Below are 17,845 nucleotides of genomic sequence, written 5' to 3'. Positions count from 1 at the left end.
CATACACCAATTAATTGAGTGTAAAAAACGAAAAGTTTTTAAAATTTAGTACACAGCCTGGCGGTGGTGGCGCACGCCTTTAATCCCAGCATTTGGGAGGCAGAAGCAGGTGGATCTCTGTGAGTTTGAGACCAGCTTGGTCTACAAGAGCTAGTTCCAGGACAGCCTCCAAAGCCACAGGGAAACCCTGTCTCAAAAAACCAAAAGAAAAAAAAAAAAAAAAAAAAAGTTTAGTACACAAATGATACTAGTAAATAAAAGGAGATGATTTCAGTAATCCAAAAACAAAAAAGTTTTAAAAGTTACTCAAAAGAGTAAGTCATTTGTTAGGCCACTTATTCTCAATGATGTTTGACTAAACTCACTAAGCTTCTACTTTGATGGGATAAAAGGGACAGGCAACAAAACCTGAGTCTGCCTAAGTTTGAAAACTTTAATAGAAGTACCTTTCACATAAAGCTAGGATCTAAAAACTATGGTCTACTGGGCCAAATCAAAATAAATCTCTGGGCAGAAAAATAAAAAAGCCTTAATCAGTTAGCCTCATCATAGTGAAAGGGAGCAAACAAAACCACTAAGAAATCCTAATACAACCTTACACCCCCACCCTGCCCAGCCAAAACAAACAGACAAACAAACAAACAAAACCACTTGTGTGTCTTTGATTGCTGTGTAGTTAAGGCTGGCTTGGAACTTGTGATCCTTGTGCACAATGACATTATAGGAATGAACCACCTCACCCAGCTCTAAATGCATTTCAGTGGTCTAAACTTACTCTGTGGGACATAGTTTGATTTGGTAGCATTCTCTGGTGAGTCAAAAAAAAACAAAAAACAAAACCATACAAACCTTTTCAAGAGAAATGAGCCTTAACAACTATCAATTAATACCCAAGAATATATACATACATACATACATACATACATACATGCAGACTTTCCTCAAACTGATCTACAGATTCATTACAATGATCATCAATTCCAAGAAGCCTTTGTGAAACAATGGAAACCAATTCTAAAATTTATATGGAAGACCAAAGCCCAGGGAACACAGTAAGGATGCTTTGGAAGAATAATTACATGGATAGAAGAGATTTTTTAAATCATTAAGTTTTCATACCTTGCTCCAATTTCCAATCCCCAAACTGTCCATGCCTTCCAACACACATTTCTCAAGTCATCTCTGCCTATGATTTAATCACTGCTACCAATTATCCCCAAGTTTACTTTCACTCTCAGATTCCCAGAGTCTAGCCCTCACAAGGTAGTTAGTAACTTTAGAAAGACCACAAGGGATCGGTTCACAAAGCCTTTCAAAAGGGTTTGGGATAAAACCCAATGACACCTTCAGGACCAGGCCACTCTATCCAGATGTGTATCATTTCAGTTTTTCTCTTTAAGCTTTAAGTATATCTGTCCATTCTTTAGTTTTTCTACCAACCACCTAAAACATTTACATACGCTCCTCCCCAGAACCAAGGGAGTTCCTGGGTCACAGGACTTTTCAGTGCTAAAATCAGGCCTGGGGCAAACCAGGAAGAGCTGATCACCATACTTTCTCTACCTCAATGCTATCTGGTAAGCACCCACTCTACCCACTCTAAGGACTGCAGGAATTGTCATATTCCCAGGAAACTAACAACTATGCCTATGGCATCCATTTTCTTCTAACTTAATACTACAGTGAATCAATGTTTCTTCCCTAGCTACTTACACAGCCCACAAGCGCAATCCAGTGAATCATCTGGTTAACTAATGGGACTGTTCACTTAGCACTGTCTCAGTCCACAATAGTAATGGACAATCAGTTGGACTGGCCAGATGCTCAGCACGTGAAAGCACCTGCTTACCAAGCCTGACCACCTGAGTTCAATCCCCAAGACCCACATGGTGGGAGAACACTGACTCCTGCTGACATACCTGAGTACCTGGGCTTGTGCACCCTCTAGCATACACACACACACACACACACACACACACAACACACACACACACACACACACACACACACACACACACTCCCACACACACACACACACACACACCCACACACACACACTCCCACACACACACACTGAAAAAAACTTAAATTATCTGTAAAGTAAGCATGGATGAAAGAATTTTTATGTTGAAAATGGGCTTTTTTGGTCTTTAGGTTGATAAAGACCCTGATATTATAAGTCATATCACTATTCTTTAAGGTTGTACTCTAGAAAACCAAGACAATAAAAGTTTTCATTTATCTTTATCCTAATAATTAGCCAAAGAGGTCCAGAAGCCTCCCACTTTCACCACTTCATGTTCAAGACAAAACCAGGGCTGTAAATGCTCTCAATTTACTCACCCAAGTAGCACTTGGCAGGAGGTAGATTTGGGCAAGAGAAACAAGTGTGATCCAACTCATGAGACAGTAAGGTCAGAGGGTACATGGCAGGTGGTAGGAAATGTGGCTACATCTGCAGTTCCTAGGCAACCAGGAAACACCTACAAGTTTGTGAGTGGTTAGTTTTTTTTTTTTTTTTCCCCTCCCGAGACAGGGTTTCTCTGTGTAGCTTTGGAGCCTATCCTGGCACTCGCTCTGGAGACCAGAGAGACTCACAGAGCTCCACCTGCCTCTGCCTCCCGAGTGCTGGGATTAAAGGCATGCGCCACCAACGCCCAGCGAGGGGTTAGTTTATTAGAGTTTTATTCTGAAAATAAAAGCAGTATACAGCCCTTCATTACAAAATCCCAAACCCTACAATGCTCTCTTAGAGACCACACCCATGTCCTGGGGCAGGTCTCCCCAGGGTCCCATCCCTTAATCTTCTCTTAAACCTACTTTAAAATATCTTAATAACCATCCAAAAATAACCCTTCTCAATCCAGAATAGTCTGAAATAAAAAGAATACTCATTATCCTACTTTCCAGAAATAACCTATTTTTTTATATTTTTACACAAGAAGTTAAATGACACTACTTGAGAATAAAGATTCTTATTAATTCTCCATTCATTCATTCATTCATTCATTCATTCATTCATTCAAATATTTACTTAAGGTGGACACAGTGGCTCATGTCTTTAATATTAACACTTGGGAGGCAGAGTATAGGGGAAATCTTAGCCATGTCCTCTTGGGGGCTGGCACAGGTGACACAGACCACGCACACTATGGAGTGGTCAGTGACGTAGCAAGGCCTTAAATATGAGGATCACATGTGGGCGGCACTTGCAGTGACTGGCAGCTTGCGGCGGCAGGTTCCCCTTTTCTTCTGGGAACCTCGGGTCATCCCACTCCACCATTCTGTAACAATAAGTCTTTCCGACACAGCCACCAGAGCCCTGTGGCCACGTGGGTGCTTTTCTGCCAGCTGCCCAAGTTCCGTCCAATGTCGCGTTAAGGTCCCAAGTAACACACAGAAACTTATATTAGGTACAAATGCTGCTTGGCCAATGACTAGGATTTCCCATCTGCTAGCTCTGTTTTAATTATCATAAATCTATATATTTTATAAGACTTATAGAGGATGCCTTCCACTGGCATCCGCTCTTGCTGGCGGATCACATGGCAACTCTAGAGCAGAGACCAGGAAGAAGAGAAGGGAACGACTTCCTTCTTGTCCTTGCTTATATAGGAGTCTCCCTGCTATGTTACTTCCTGCCTGAATCACCACTTCTTTACTACATTTCCCAGAATCCTCCTTGACTCCTAGGTCCCACCTAACTTGCTGCCTCATTGACCAAACAGTACTTTATTTAAGACAAACACATACACAGAAGCACTTCCCCCATCAGCAGAGGCAGTTGGATCTCTGAGTCCAAGGCCAGCCTGGTCTACAAAGTTCCAGGATAGCCAGGGTTACACAGAGAAACCCTATACCCAAATAGACAGACAGATTTGAACAACAAAATACTAAAATACTTATTTGGTGTACAAGCTTTGCCAGATCCTAAAGAGCAAGGATTTAGTCCTGGTTTTGAGACTGGTCTATGGGAAAATAACATCATGCTGCAACAAGGCAAGGCTACGAGGCGCTAACAGGGGCTGGTGAAACACATGGGAAAAGGCTCCTGATTCTATGCCTTATGTCACACCTGGCTTTTGAAACTAAAGAAGGAATTTGCCAGGTATTCAGAGGGAACAGCAAGTGTAAAGAAATTTCATTATTCACACTGATACTTTTTTTTCTCCTTTGTCTCCACCCAAGCACCATACTCATAGCACACAACCTTACAACAGTGAAGCCAAGTGTAGCGTGGCTCAGAAAACGCTCTGAAAGAGATCAGGCAAGCAACCAAGATTATGAAAAATTAAAAAATGGACAAAGTACTAGAAATCTAGCTTTCCTTAAATTTGACTTAATGGATAAGGCAGAGAGGGATCAAGGAAGACACCCCATGTCAGCCTGTAGCCTCCACACACATGCAAGCACACATGAACCTCTCTCTCTCTCTCTCTCTTTCTCTCTCTCTCTCTCTCTCTTACAACACACACACACACACACACACACACACACCACACACACACACACACACACACACAGGCGCACAAAACAAACACGGCTGGGAATGTAGCTCAGTGGCACAAAACTTTCTTAGTGTATGCAGTCTTAAAGTGTGTGTGTGTGTGTGTGTGTGTGTGTGTGTGTGTGTGTGTGTGTGTGTGTGTGAGGCAAGTAATTCTAGTAACAACAAGCACCAAATCTGGAAAGTCACGTTTTGAGAGAAAAAGATTTTTTAAAAGATTTTAATGTATATGTATGTCACTGTGTGGGGGAATGAAGTGCTCATGGAGGCCAGAAGTGGGTGTTGAATCCAGATGTGGGTTCTGGGAACCAAACCTCAGGTCCTCTGAAGAGCAGCAAGCACTCTTAGCACTGAGTTTTCCCTCCAGCCTGACAGGGATTAAACAAACAAACAACAATAAATCCTCTAAAAAACTTACCTGTAAGTGATAATTTGGAATGAAAAGATTTGTAGTCTTGGGGCTGGAGGGAGGCTCAGAGTAAGAGCTCACACTGCTCTCTGAGTTTGGTTCCTAGCACCCATGTCAAGTTGCTCACAATTGCCTGTAACTCTGGTTCCCAAAAGTTCTGATGCTTATGACCTTCATGGGCATTGTACAACCCCACATGTAGACACATCATTAAAATCTAAAGGAAATCTCCAAAAGGAAAAAAAAGACACAAACAAACAAACAAACAAACAAAAAAACACAGCTGGGTGGTGGTGGTGCATGCCTTTGGCCACAGCACTCAAAAGGCAAAGGCAGACGGATCTCTGTGAGTTCAAGACCAGCCTGGTCTACAAGAGCTAGTTCCAGGACAGCCTCCAAAGCCAGAGAAACCCTGTCTCAAAAAATAAAACAAAACAAAACCAACAACAGCAAAAAACCAACCTTTTGAAGTCTTTAAACAATCTGATGTTACACAAAATAGTTGGTCTCTGGTCTTTACTTTGGTTCTTTGAGACACTTTGTATAGCCCTGGCTGTCCTGGAACTCACTAGGTAGACCAGACTGGTCTCGAACTCAGAGATTCCACCTGCCTGTGCCTCCCAAGTGTTGGGATTAAAGTCGTGCACCACCACTGCCAGCTGGCCTCAGGTTTCTACAAAGACAGCATGTTTGATCTTTGATGGTGGATTTCTACTAGCTACAAGATCATTATTAGTTGAAAGGGATTTCATGACCTCATCAGGTATGTTGTCTCATAAAATGAAATTCAACCATATGTCTAAATAAATACCTTGTTCCTCTCTACTTACTAGATACCCTAATAATCTAAAGCTGTATCTTTTTTTGTTTTGTTTTGTTTTCAGATACAGGGTTTCTCTGTATTGCTTTGGAGCCTGGCCGGGAACTCACTCTGTAGACCATGCACCACCATCTCCTGGCTCTCAACCTGTATCTTACGCTACAGACACAGGATCTACTGCAGGCAGTTCCTCATCTTCTCCTCTCATCTTTCTACACACTTCAGATGACCATGAAAATTCCAGAAAATCCTATGTGTTTGTGTGTAAACAGAGTTTGGATACAGAGTGTAAGAGCAGGAAAACCTGGGCTGATGTGATGCATCCCTTCCTGGGAAGTACAATCACACAGTCAGAAGAACCCCTTGCAACACCACATTCTAAAGATCGGGGATATTCACAGACCACATCAAAACTCAGCATGCCTATAACAACACCACTGGAAGTCAAGTTAATAGCTGTGTTTTCATCCCCTAGCAGAAGTTTCATCCAGATTTAGTCAGCCGCAGAGGCAAGAGAACACACACACACACACACACACACACACACACACACACACACACACACACACACACACACACACACACACCCCCCCCCCTTACTCTTGAGACAGGGTTTCTCTATGTAGCCCTGACTGTAGTTCCAGTACTCCCGGAACTCACTCTATAGACCAAGCTGGTCTCGAACTCAAGAGGTCCCCTGACCCTCTGCCTCCCAAACATTGGGATTAAAGGTGTACACCACCAATGGCCAGCTCACAAACATTTCTTAAAATGTACATCTGGTATGTCACTATTCAAGATGACACAGGATAATACTGACAGAAGTCCTGAGGTCAGCAATGCTGCAAATGCTAGTCGAGGCTTTCAAGTGCTCCTGCTGCACACTGACTTACACATGGCCAACCTAAATGTAAAACCTGTATCTACTTTCACAGAATGTAATTACCAGTAAAATATGAAAAATAAGTTAAAATGTAATGATGTATTAAATATCGTGCTTCAAGCTTGTCCTGGAAAACCAAGAGCAATAAAGTATGGCTGTGTTCAGAATTTTCAGACTGACAAATCAGAAATGATTCTGCATTTTTCCACTAAGATTTAGACATCGGCTGACTATGGTGGCACACACCTTTAATCCCAGCACTCTGGAGGCAGAGGCAGGCAGATCTCTCAGTTGGAGGCTAGTCTGGTCTACAAACAGGACAGCTAGAGCTACACAGAGAAACCCTGTCTCAACGAAACAAAAACAAAAGCAAAAAAAAACAAAAAAACAAAAAACAAAAGACTTAAGTTACCAGGGAGAAAAGGACCAGAGCTTTTCCTCTGCTTTGGATTTTTGAAAAGAGGGGGAGATTAGACATCAATATTCATTCAATCCAGTATTTTTATAGGACTCATTCATTTCAAACATCTGAGATCAAAGGAAACATAATATACTTTACAAACTAAAAACATAAACCATTTGTAGATGAATTAGTATATTTCACACAGTGGAATATAACAGCCTTACAAAGGAATTAAGTACTAGTACATGCCAGTGTGATGAACCCTGAAGACTTCATGGGTATGATCCCATTTTTATAAAACACCCAGAAAAGGGCAAATTCAGAAGCAGAAAGCAGATTAGACAGGCTATCAGAGGACAACAACTAGGCAGACTGGCTAAGAGGTTTTTAAGGAAGTAAGTGGTGTTGGGGAAGAGGCAAATTCTGGAGAGGAATGACGGTGATACTGTCCAAAGTTGTGAATGTACCTAGTGTTTAAGGGCCACACCTGTGAAACTGGTGCCAGCTCCTACCAGGTCACCAACCCTCCCTTCCCCCACAGCAGCAGCCTCCACAGCTTCAACAGTCTTCTGTGTAGTCACCACTCCTAGCATGGCAAGTCTCCCCATAACTTCCTGTCACACACAATACCACATGCCTTCAAAAGCATGGCTGGCTGGCTGGCCTGTGCCTACTACCGGCCCCAGCAGGCAGCTCAAAGAGATGGGGGCAGATAAGAACTCCTGAGCAGAGGCTGACTTGTCCATCCCTGGGGAACCAACCCCTCTAGAAAGGAAAAATCTCAATTTTTCCCTCATCTTTGGGACCAGACACCCTCATCTCCACCCCTGGCCAGGGTCCCACTTTATTCTCATACTCGGATCCTTGCCTAGAGAAAAGTGTCCAGTGTTCAATTCGTAGCAGTAAATGTGGCCCAACCCAAAACCATAAATGTAATCTAAACACAAAGAAAGCCTTTAATTCCTATCACTGGAAGGCAGAGGCAGGCAGATCTCTGAGTTGGAAGTCAGCCTGGTTTACAGAGCGAGTTCCAGGGCCACACAAAGAAACTCTGTCTTGAAAAACTAAAATAAGCCGGGCCGTGGTGATAGAGGTGTTGGTGTCAGCCTTTAATCCCAGCACTTGGGAGGCAGAGGCAGGAAGATCTCTGTGAGTTTGAGGCCAGCCTGATCTACAGAGTGAGTTCCAGGACAGGCTCCAAAAGCAATACAGAGAAACCCTGTCTCTAAGTAAATAAATAAAACAAAAAGAGTAATTGGAGTTGGTCGGGGGACAGCTCAATCTGTCAGTTTTGGAATGGGAACTTTACACATGACAACATGGTTCATGCACTGGGGGTTATTCATTTCCTTGTTATTCCCAGAACTGGGGAACTAGAGAACAGCCCCTCCCCGACACCCCCATTCTGGCAGGAAAGGAGGGACAGAAGGGTCTGGAGTTAGCACTGGTGACAATGTAAATTACTAGATGTTTTGGTTGCATTTATTTTGCAACATTTTTTTTTCTTTTAGACAGGGTGTACTATGTAGCCCTGGCTGATTTGGAACTCACAGGTCAGGATGGTCTCAAACTCACAGAGATCCTCCTGCCTCAGTCTCCAAGTGCTAGAATTAAAGACATACACCACCACATATGCCTTGTAATAAACTAGCTTTGTACCATAAAAAACAAAAACATTAAGATAATCATTTAATAGTACATGGGTACTATTAATACCTTCCAACAGCAATTTAAAAGGCAATCATTAAGTAAAATAAACATCAGAAAGCAATCATTTATTATTGCCTACTACAATAAAACATAAAATTTTTGAATATTCATTTTAGAATGAAACAAAATAAACTATATGCAGGTTTTTCTTATGAGTATATAACCAAGGCTAGGTTCCAACTCTTCATCCTCTTGCCTCAGTCTCCCAAGTGCTACCACACGATACTACATGCAATTTAAAAGAGAGAACAAAATCAAAATGGCCAGAAAGACAAAGCTTAATATATAAGACAGATAAGATTTTTGAGACAAAACCTGAAACAACCAGGCAGCATAGCACACACCTGTAATGCCAGTTATCCCAGCACTTGAGGGGAGTGGGGGGCTAGGCAGGAGGATCAGGAGTTCAAGCTCATCCTCAGCTACAGTGAGTTCTAGATCAGCTTGGGCTGCATGAGACTCCTTCTCAAAAAGTAAATAGGGGGCTGGTGAGATGGGAAAGGCACCTACTGCCAACCCTGACAATCTGAGTTTCATCCGTTGAACCCGTATGGGGAGAACTCTGCCAGGTGTCCTCTGCTGCACCTGTGCCCCACCACAGAAATAAATACCAAAAATACACATTTCATGAAAAAATACTAAATAGGACAATTGTTTTACTGATAACACACAATCAAAAAAACAAAACAAAACAAAAACAAGCAGCGAAGAACCTACAGTCATCAAATAATCTCACATCAGAACACATTATATATAGGAGAAGAAGACAAGTCACAGATGAGGAAAGACACTCACAAAAAAATGTTCCTGATAGAAAAGACTATTACATGAAAAAAATACAAAAAAAACCCTCAAAACCCAGCTATAGGAAAATGAACAAATTTTTAAGAATGAACAAAATAGCTAATGACCCACTTCATCAAAGATGACACACAAATGGCATATGAAAAGATGTTCAACAGGGTTGGACGGATAGCTCAGCCGTTAAAGGCTAGGCTCACAACCAAAAAAGATGTTCAACATTACACATCATTATCAGAGGTTAATAAACAATGGCCAAGCATATACTGCCACTACACGTTTTAGAAGAACTAAAACCCACCACATGCTGGCAAGGATGTGGAATGCAAGAATATGCAGCTTTGAAAAACAGTATCGAAGTTTCTCATGCAACTAAATATATTACCACCACAATCTAGCTCCTTAATTTAACCCCATCAGTAAGAATCTGAGCTGACATTACTCCAAAGATATATAAATGACAAACATACTGAAAAGACGTTCAATGTCACTAATAATGGAAATGTGAATCAAACTAATTTCATACTAGTAAGATGGCTACTATTTTAAAAAAATGGACAGAAAATTATGACCTGGCAAGGGTGTGGAGAAACTGAAGACCCTGTGCACAGCTGGTAGAAATGTAAAACAATACAGTCACTACGGAAAACAGTTTAGTGACTCCTCAAAAAAGTAAAAGTAGGTCGGGCAGTGGTGATGCATGCCTTTAAGTCCCAGTACTTGGGAGGCAGAGGCAGAGGCAGAGGCAGGCAGATCTCTGTGAGTTCGAGACCAGCCTGGTCTACAAAAGCTAGTTCCAGGACAGCCTCCAAAGCCACAGAGAAACCCTCTCTCAAAAAAACAAAACAAAACAAAACAAAAAACAAAAAAGTAAAAGTAGCTGCCATACAAGCCAGCACTTTCCGTTTGGGAGACAATGATTTCCTGAAGAAGTACCTGTATATCTATACTGTTTTCTATATTGCATCATTCAAGTGTTCTTTGGCTCTTTAGGTTAAGCAAATGTGGTTCATACACAGAATGAAATGTTCAGCCATAAAAGGAAGAGTATACGTATACGTACCCATGCTACAACAACATGGATGGACACTGAACATCTTAGGATAGGTGAAATAAGCCAAAGGTAAAACTAACTTACATAAGAAGTAAAAATCATGGAGACTAAAAAGCAAAGAATTATTAATTAGCAAGCACAAACTTTTAGTTTTATAAGATGAAAAGAGCTGCTGGGCGGTGATGGTGCATACCTTTAAGCCCAGCACTCAGGAGGCAAAGGCAGGAGGATCTCTGTGAGTTTGAGACCAGCCTGGTCTACAAAGCTAGTTCCAGGACAGGCTCCAAAGCCACAGAGAAACCCTTTCTCGAAAAACCAAAACCCAAACAAAGATGAAAAGAGCTATAGAGTGATGTCTTAGTGGTACCATGCAACAGAGTGAATTTGTGTAATGCCATGGCACTGTAAACTTAGCAACTGTTAAGATGGCAAAAGCATTCTTAGGTATATTTTAGACCACAATGAAAAAACAGAAAACAAAATCCTGGGTTGAGAAGACACCTCAGTGTGTAAAAGCACTTGCCATGCAAACCTGATGACCTGAGTTTGATTCCCAGAACACAAAAGCTAGACGCTGTGTGTGCCATGCACTGCTACAGTGGGTCAGGAGTAAAGACAGGAGGCCCATCCGGAACACATGCAGACAGAACCAAGAGATAACTCAGTAGGTAAGGTGGCTTCTTGATTTCTCAGAGGGCCCAAGTTCACTTTCTGACATGGATTCAAGGAAAGAAAAATGAACAGAAAGAAGAGAAGATTTTTTTGAAGGGGGGTGTTTTTTAAATTTTTGAGACAGGTTCATTTTATGTACCCCTGGCTATACTGGAACTCACTGCGTAGACCAAGTCTGCCAAGTGCCAGGGCTAAAGATCTGCACTACCTGGGCTGGAGAGATGACTCAGATGTTAAGAGTACTGGCTGCTCTTCCAGAGGTCCTGAGTTCAATTCTTAGCAACCGCATGATGGCTCACAACCATCTGTAATGAGACCTGGTACCCTCTTCTGGCCTGCAGGCACACATGCAGACAGAACACTGTATACATAATAAATCTTAAAAAAAAAAAAAAAAGAAAATAAAGATCTGCACTACCATGCCCAGCCAGCACAAAGAATTTTGACTATGAATGAAATGATTGTGTGTGTTTCTTCAACACATTCTTTTTTTTTATTTTATTAGTTCAAATTAGGAACAAGCTTGCTTCACATGTCAATCCTTTCTCCCTCTCCCCCCCCCCCAACATCCCACCTGCCCCTAGCCATCCCCCCTCCACTCCCCAGGCAGGGTAAGGCCCTCAAAAGGGGCTCCCCAAGTCTACCACATCATCCTGGGCCAGGCCTAGGCCCTTCCCTATGTGTCCAGGCCAAGAGAGCATCCCTTCGCATGGGATGGGCTCTCAAAATCCCTTCTTTTTTTTTTTTTTTTTAAGACCTTACATATTTAATACAGTGCGTTACCCCTGTACAAATGGAAAATCTTCAACACATTCTTATACATTTGTCAAAACCCACACAAAGCATGATGATCGAATGCTAGCATAAACCTTGGACTCTGGGTAGTACTAACATGTCACTGTTGTTCATTCCTAAGTGTATCAAAGAACTACTGTACTAGCACAGTTACTGATGGTGGGAAACTGATAACTCTATACTTTTTGCTCCATTCTGCTGTACACCTAAAATTGCTATATAAAGTCTACTAAAATAAAATTTTAAATCATTACATTAAAAATGTAAGAAATTCACATTTACTCAACAAACAGTATTTATTGTCTATCTACTTGTTTGAAGATGTGGGTCAAAGAAAGAAAGAAAAACATTCAAACATGGTGGAGGGGACTTTCATTCAAACCACACACAAATACATACACACATATAAATATTACTAGAAGTTCAAAATAAAATAGATTTTTTTGTGAAAGTATAACAGGTAACAGAAGCAAAATAAATATCCATTCAATAAAGAAATATAGATAAGGACATTTATATCAGTGAAATCTTTTTAGAAGTCAGTTTACCAACCATCAAAATGTAGAATGAGATGGGCAAAAAACACAGGTAAAGGCAACCAAACTTAAACCACCTGAGTTTATTCCTCAGGACCTGAACAACCAACCACAAACCACCTTGAAAGGCAGTCAAGTGTGGTAACAGCATAGGTCTGGAATGCCAGCACTATGAGAGGTTGATGCATTCTAAGCCAGTCTGAGCTACACAACAAAAGACAGACATCTGAGAGCCTCTCTCCCCTTACCTCACCGCCACAAGACAGAAAGAGAAACACCTGAAAATCAAGCCAGGCGGTGGTGGCACACGCCTTTAATCCCAGCAGGCAGAGGTAGATGGAGCTCTGTGAGTTTGGGGCCAGTCTGGTACAGAGTGAGCTCTAGGACAGCCAGGGCTGTTACACAAAGAAACATGCTTAATAGAGAAATCTTCTGTCTCGAAAAACCAAGCCAATAAATAAATAAAAATTTAAAAATCCTCTTGGTCATGAAGATGGGTTCAGTGGGTAAACGGTGCCTGCTGCCAAGCCTGATGACTTGAGTTCGATACAACCCACATGGAAGGAGAGAACATAGAGAACTGACTCCCACATGTTGTCCTCTGATCTTAACATGTCCCTCCCCACAATACACACAAAAATAAAATAAGAAACATTTAATCTTCTTAGAGGAAGCACATGAACACACCCATGTGCAAAACTCCACGACAGGGACAGGCATTAGGCTCTCCCCACTCAGAACTAGAAAACCATAATGAGCACAGATAGTAGGAGTACTATATAATGGGGTAACTCATAACTGTTGGAGATGAGGGGCCACTGTGGTTATTGATATGGAAATCAATATACAAGAGTTTTCCCCAATCTATAATCCTAGCTAGCACTTGGATGGCTCAGAAAAAGAAGACCACCAGACTACATTTATGAAGACACTGTCCCAGAAGCACTAAACAAAAGAATTTAAATCAAGTAAAAAACACACACCCTCACCAGAAGCTTACTTCTAACTTATTAAATAAGACTGTTAGCAATGGGGACTGGAGGGATGGCTCAGCAGTTAAAAGCACTGAGTGCGAACTGGTGTTCAATTATCTGTCTGTAACTCCAGTTCCAAGGATCTGACCTCTATACTGGCCTTCATAGGCTTCCAGGTGGTGCATATACACATGTGCAGGCAAAACACACATACACATAAAATCCAATTCCTCAAAATTAAAAAGGAGGGGCTGGAGAGATGGCTCAGCAGTTAAGAGCACTGGCTGATCTTCTAGAAGACCCAGGTTCAATTCCCAGCACCCATATGGCAGCTCATTACAGCTGTTTGTAACTCCAGTTCCAGAACTACTGACACACTCACACAGACATACATGCAATCAAAACATCACTGACCATTAAAAAAATAAATAAATAAAAGAAGAACTCAGAAGCACAATTTGCAAGTAACAACCTCCTTCTCATTAGACAAGAATCAGTTAATTCTGTAAACAGAAACACTTGAGGGGAAAAGACCTGAACTAGTCTCAAGACGAACCAGTCCAATTTAAACCAAAACCAGAAAACTCAGAAAGCCAAAGAAATATACACTTAATATTATTACTGTAATAACCAATAATGATAAAGATAGTAAGCATTCAACCATACCTACTTGTTTTATACTTGGCTACTTATACTAGCTCTTAGGTTCTGTGAAAGTATAATTCAAAGTTAATCCGTACCTAACCAGAACAAGTTCTAAGTTCCCTCATTTAAAACATGTAATTGAACTGAAATATAAACTACCCCAACATATCTACTTGGCAATCTGCCTATCATAAAGATCAAAGAAACACTAGAACCCCATTCCTTTGGCAGACATACATCAACTAAAAACCATACTTCATGAATTTAGGTTTGCAGTGTTAGTATCATATAACACAAAGTCCAGAAGAATTAATCTTTTTCCTCTGATCGAAAATTGGAATCATAGCCCCAAGAAGTGAAATACCCAAGAATTCTTTTTTTTTTTTTTTTTTAATGTCTGCTTGACCAACACAATGGTACACACCTCTAATCTCAGTGACTAGGAGCTGACGCAAGACAATTCCACATGCGTGTGATCCCAGATAAGGTTGAGACAGAGAAAGAACACCAGTTCAAGACTTGCCTCATCGACAACGAGAAAACCAGCCTAGAAAACTGAGACTCTGTCTCAAAAAGTTAAAAAGGGCTGGGGTTGTAACTCAGTGAGAGTGCTTGCCTAGAGACATAGGGAGGACTTTGGTGCAATCTAGTCCAAGGGATTAAAAAAGACAAAGAAATAGCAGAAGCTGATCTCAAGGCATCTCATTAACCAATTGACAGTACCGAAGAATGACAGTACTTGAGAACTTTCCCCACAGCCTAGTAGAGGGAAAGATAATAGTCTAATGAAAACAATGAAACATTTTGAATTTAGGTCAACCTCTTTTACCAAAATTGAAAAGTTACTTTAAAATGAGTATCTACCTACTTAGCTACCTATCCAAGCAACAACATGAAATTCAGTATCTATCTACAGACCTGTCTACCTACCTAGCTGTCTAAACAACAGCATGAAATTCAGTTTCCATAATGTAAATGTACAATAGTGTTCTTGGCTAATTAATCTCCAGAAAGACTTAAAGGCAGAGATTGCCAAATATGCTAGTTCACATGTGCAATCCCGGCACATAAGGAAGTGTCAAGCCAGACTGAGCAGGAATGAAGCCCTGTCCAGGGGGAGGAAAAAAAGAGAGGATCGGTGTAAAACCACATGAAAAGGGTTTTACATACAGACACACACACACCTTGAAGAGCTGGGATAGAGATGGGCAAGAATGTTCTACAGATGCCACAGGGCTTCTGGCAAAGTTGACATGCCCTAACCTGCTTTAAAAATTACTATTCACTGCCTTCACTCCGACCTAATTTTATTCATGCTATTCTTTTGGATAACTACAAAAAAAAAAATCCCCAGAGCAAATTCTTGTGTATTTATTTCAATATCCTGCCTACTTATAAGAGCGGAAGAGTCAAACACAGCAGGGGAAAAACGTGACGTGCACAACCTTCATCCAAAACACAGTTCGTCGTGGGCCGTCTAATTTTGGGCCTAACCGGTTTGGTTGTCTTTTTAAAAAGGTTAGAAACGAAATGATAGAAAATCTACAGGTCACTTGTAAAGAAGAACCTGGCCGCTACCAATGGGAGTTACTTACCAAAGAAGAAACAAATCTCTCCCACTCTATCTATTCCTATTAAAATTAAGATAGAGGATGGCAAGAGCCTCTCATCAAGCCACAGTGGCAATTATTTTTACACACTGCTGTCTTGGATGACTTGATCTCTAAAGAACTAATCAAAAGGTTGGAGTCCACAAAGTTACTTGCGGCAACGTTTTTGTGAGTGAGGGCGCGCGTGTTTCAGACAGCCAAACATGGTGAAAAGCCAACCTCAGTCCAAGTTAACCTTAAGAAGCAAATATTCACCTCCTGGCTGAAGATCAAGCAAAAACTGTGAGAAGATCCTTAAGTTCTGTTCTCAAGCGGAGGCTCCCGGAGCCCTGCAAAACTTTCTCCTGATGTGGAGAATGAGGAAGAGCTTACAGACGGAACCTAAGGGGTTCGCGACAGGATTCCGGAGCCCCAAGGCTGCAGCGAACGCAGCTGGTAGAGGGGGGAACATCCAGGAACAAACCCGAGCCGTCCGGTGCAGCGCCCGCGGCAGAGAAGGGCGAGGGCGGCCGGACTGGGGCCGGGCACAGCCGGTCCGCGCAGCCCGGCAAGCTTCCTCCCGGTCGAAGCTGAGGAGAACCCGGGCGCAGACAATGAGCCACCGCCCGGAGCCGAGGGCCCGCTCGCAGGTGCCTGCGTCCCGGGCAGCTGGGCCCAGGCCGCGGAGGCGGGAGGAGGGCGGCGGCCCGGCCCGATCGAGAGCGTCCGCACTTACCAGAGAGGGAAGGTCTCCGCCCGACCCGGGGCGGGCTGCCGGGCCGACGCGAGCGAGCGCTGCTCTGAGAGACAGAGAGGGAGGAGGGCAGGGCAGAGGGGAGCGGCTCGGGGCGCGGCCGTCGCTACCGAGGCCGTGAGGCGCGGAGCCCCGCGGGCCAGGGAGGGGAGGGCAGGAGCCTTCGGCAATGGCGACGGCCCGGGCCGGAGGGGAAGCGGAACAACCGCTGCCGCTGCGCGTGGCCACAACCCTGGGGGAGGGCGGCGGCGAGGCGCGGGGCAGGGCCTGAAGTAAAGACACGCCCCTCCCCTGCGTCACTCCAGATGGGCGGGCCTGCACAGGGCTGCTGGGAATCGTAGTCCAGTCATCTGCTGGCGGGATGGGAGGGTGGGTGGGGGGCGCAGAGGTCGTTTTGGGATTACAGAGAAAACTTGTCCCTCATTTAATTCATCATTTTGCATTGTCTGCAGTTACGCTTTACCTACTGAAGATACTGACGGAGAACATCTGATCCATATATGTTTGTGTATACAGGATCTTTGTTTCTGAGAATTCATTCATTCACCACTTTGCTTTTTTTTAAACCTACAAATCAAATTATACTGCTAAATTATGTCCTCCCTCTTCTCAAACAAAAACCTCTGTATTTATCAACGGAGGAGTTAATCTAAGTATTCTTATTCTATAATTTCGTCAGTGTCTAATGCCTATAAAGGACACCTTTAGGTACTAGGGATTTGAAGTTGGAAATGCTTTACCTCGTCCTTTTAAAGTTTGTAAAGAATGAAAACGGAATAATCAAAGTATTGATATCTGTTACTCTGCAAAAACCGAGGGAGATTACTTTGGACAGAGAAGGTGACATTTAAAGTGAAAACAGGAAGAGAAAGCCAGAAGCACCCAGAGGCAAGGATTACAGGTAGGAAGGAAAAGGAATGCCATGGTCAGTTAAGAAGACCCACATAGGGTTGGAGATCCAGCTCACTGGTAGAGCACTTGCCTAGCAAGTGCAAGGTCCTGGGTTCAGTCCGTAGCTTCATGTAGGGATGGAGAGATGACTCAGCCATTAAAGGCTGAGATCTGTGTAGTTGCAGTTTGGTTCAAGTTGGGTATATTAGAAAACACTGGAGTACAATACATATGATGGAGCAAACCTGCAATTCCAGCACCTGGATAACTGAGGTAAGATAAGGAATTTGAGGATGGGGCTGGCTATAAACCAAGATCCCATTTCAAAAAAATAAACAAAACCAAGCCAAACAAACTTCACAGCAGACAGGATTGCTGTAAGAAGTGTGTACTTCAAGAAGC

General features: G+C 42.6%; 1 protein-coding gene across 2 annotated transcripts in view; it reads right to left on the bottom strand.

Moving 5' to 3' along the window:
- The window catches only part of Pak2 (p21 (RAC1) activated kinase 2), a 64,845-nt gene extending 48,077 nt beyond the window's left edge, over positions 1 to 16,768 (bottom strand). Inside the window, exon 1 of one of the 2 annotated variants that reach the window (XM_027412865.2) lies at positions 16,535 to 16,768. The gene's annotated coding sequence lies outside the window, so the exon portion shown is untranslated. Of the gene's footprint in view, positions 1 to 16,074; positions 16,206 to 16,534 lie in introns of those variants that run through there. The other variant, XM_027412866.2, reaches the window with a different exon arrangement.
- Positions 16,769 to 17,845: the final 1,077 nt, after the last annotated feature.

The sequence above is a fragment of the Cricetulus griseus genome, chromosome 4 (genome assembly GCF_003668045.3).
Source record: "Cricetulus griseus strain 17A/GY chromosome 4, alternate assembly CriGri-PICRH-1.0, whole genome shotgun sequence".
NCBI lineage: Eukaryota > Metazoa > Chordata > Mammalia > Rodentia > Cricetidae > Cricetulus > Cricetulus griseus.
The sequence above is the reverse complement of the archived record's forward strand: the minus strand, read 5'-3'. Positions and strand labels throughout refer to the sequence as shown.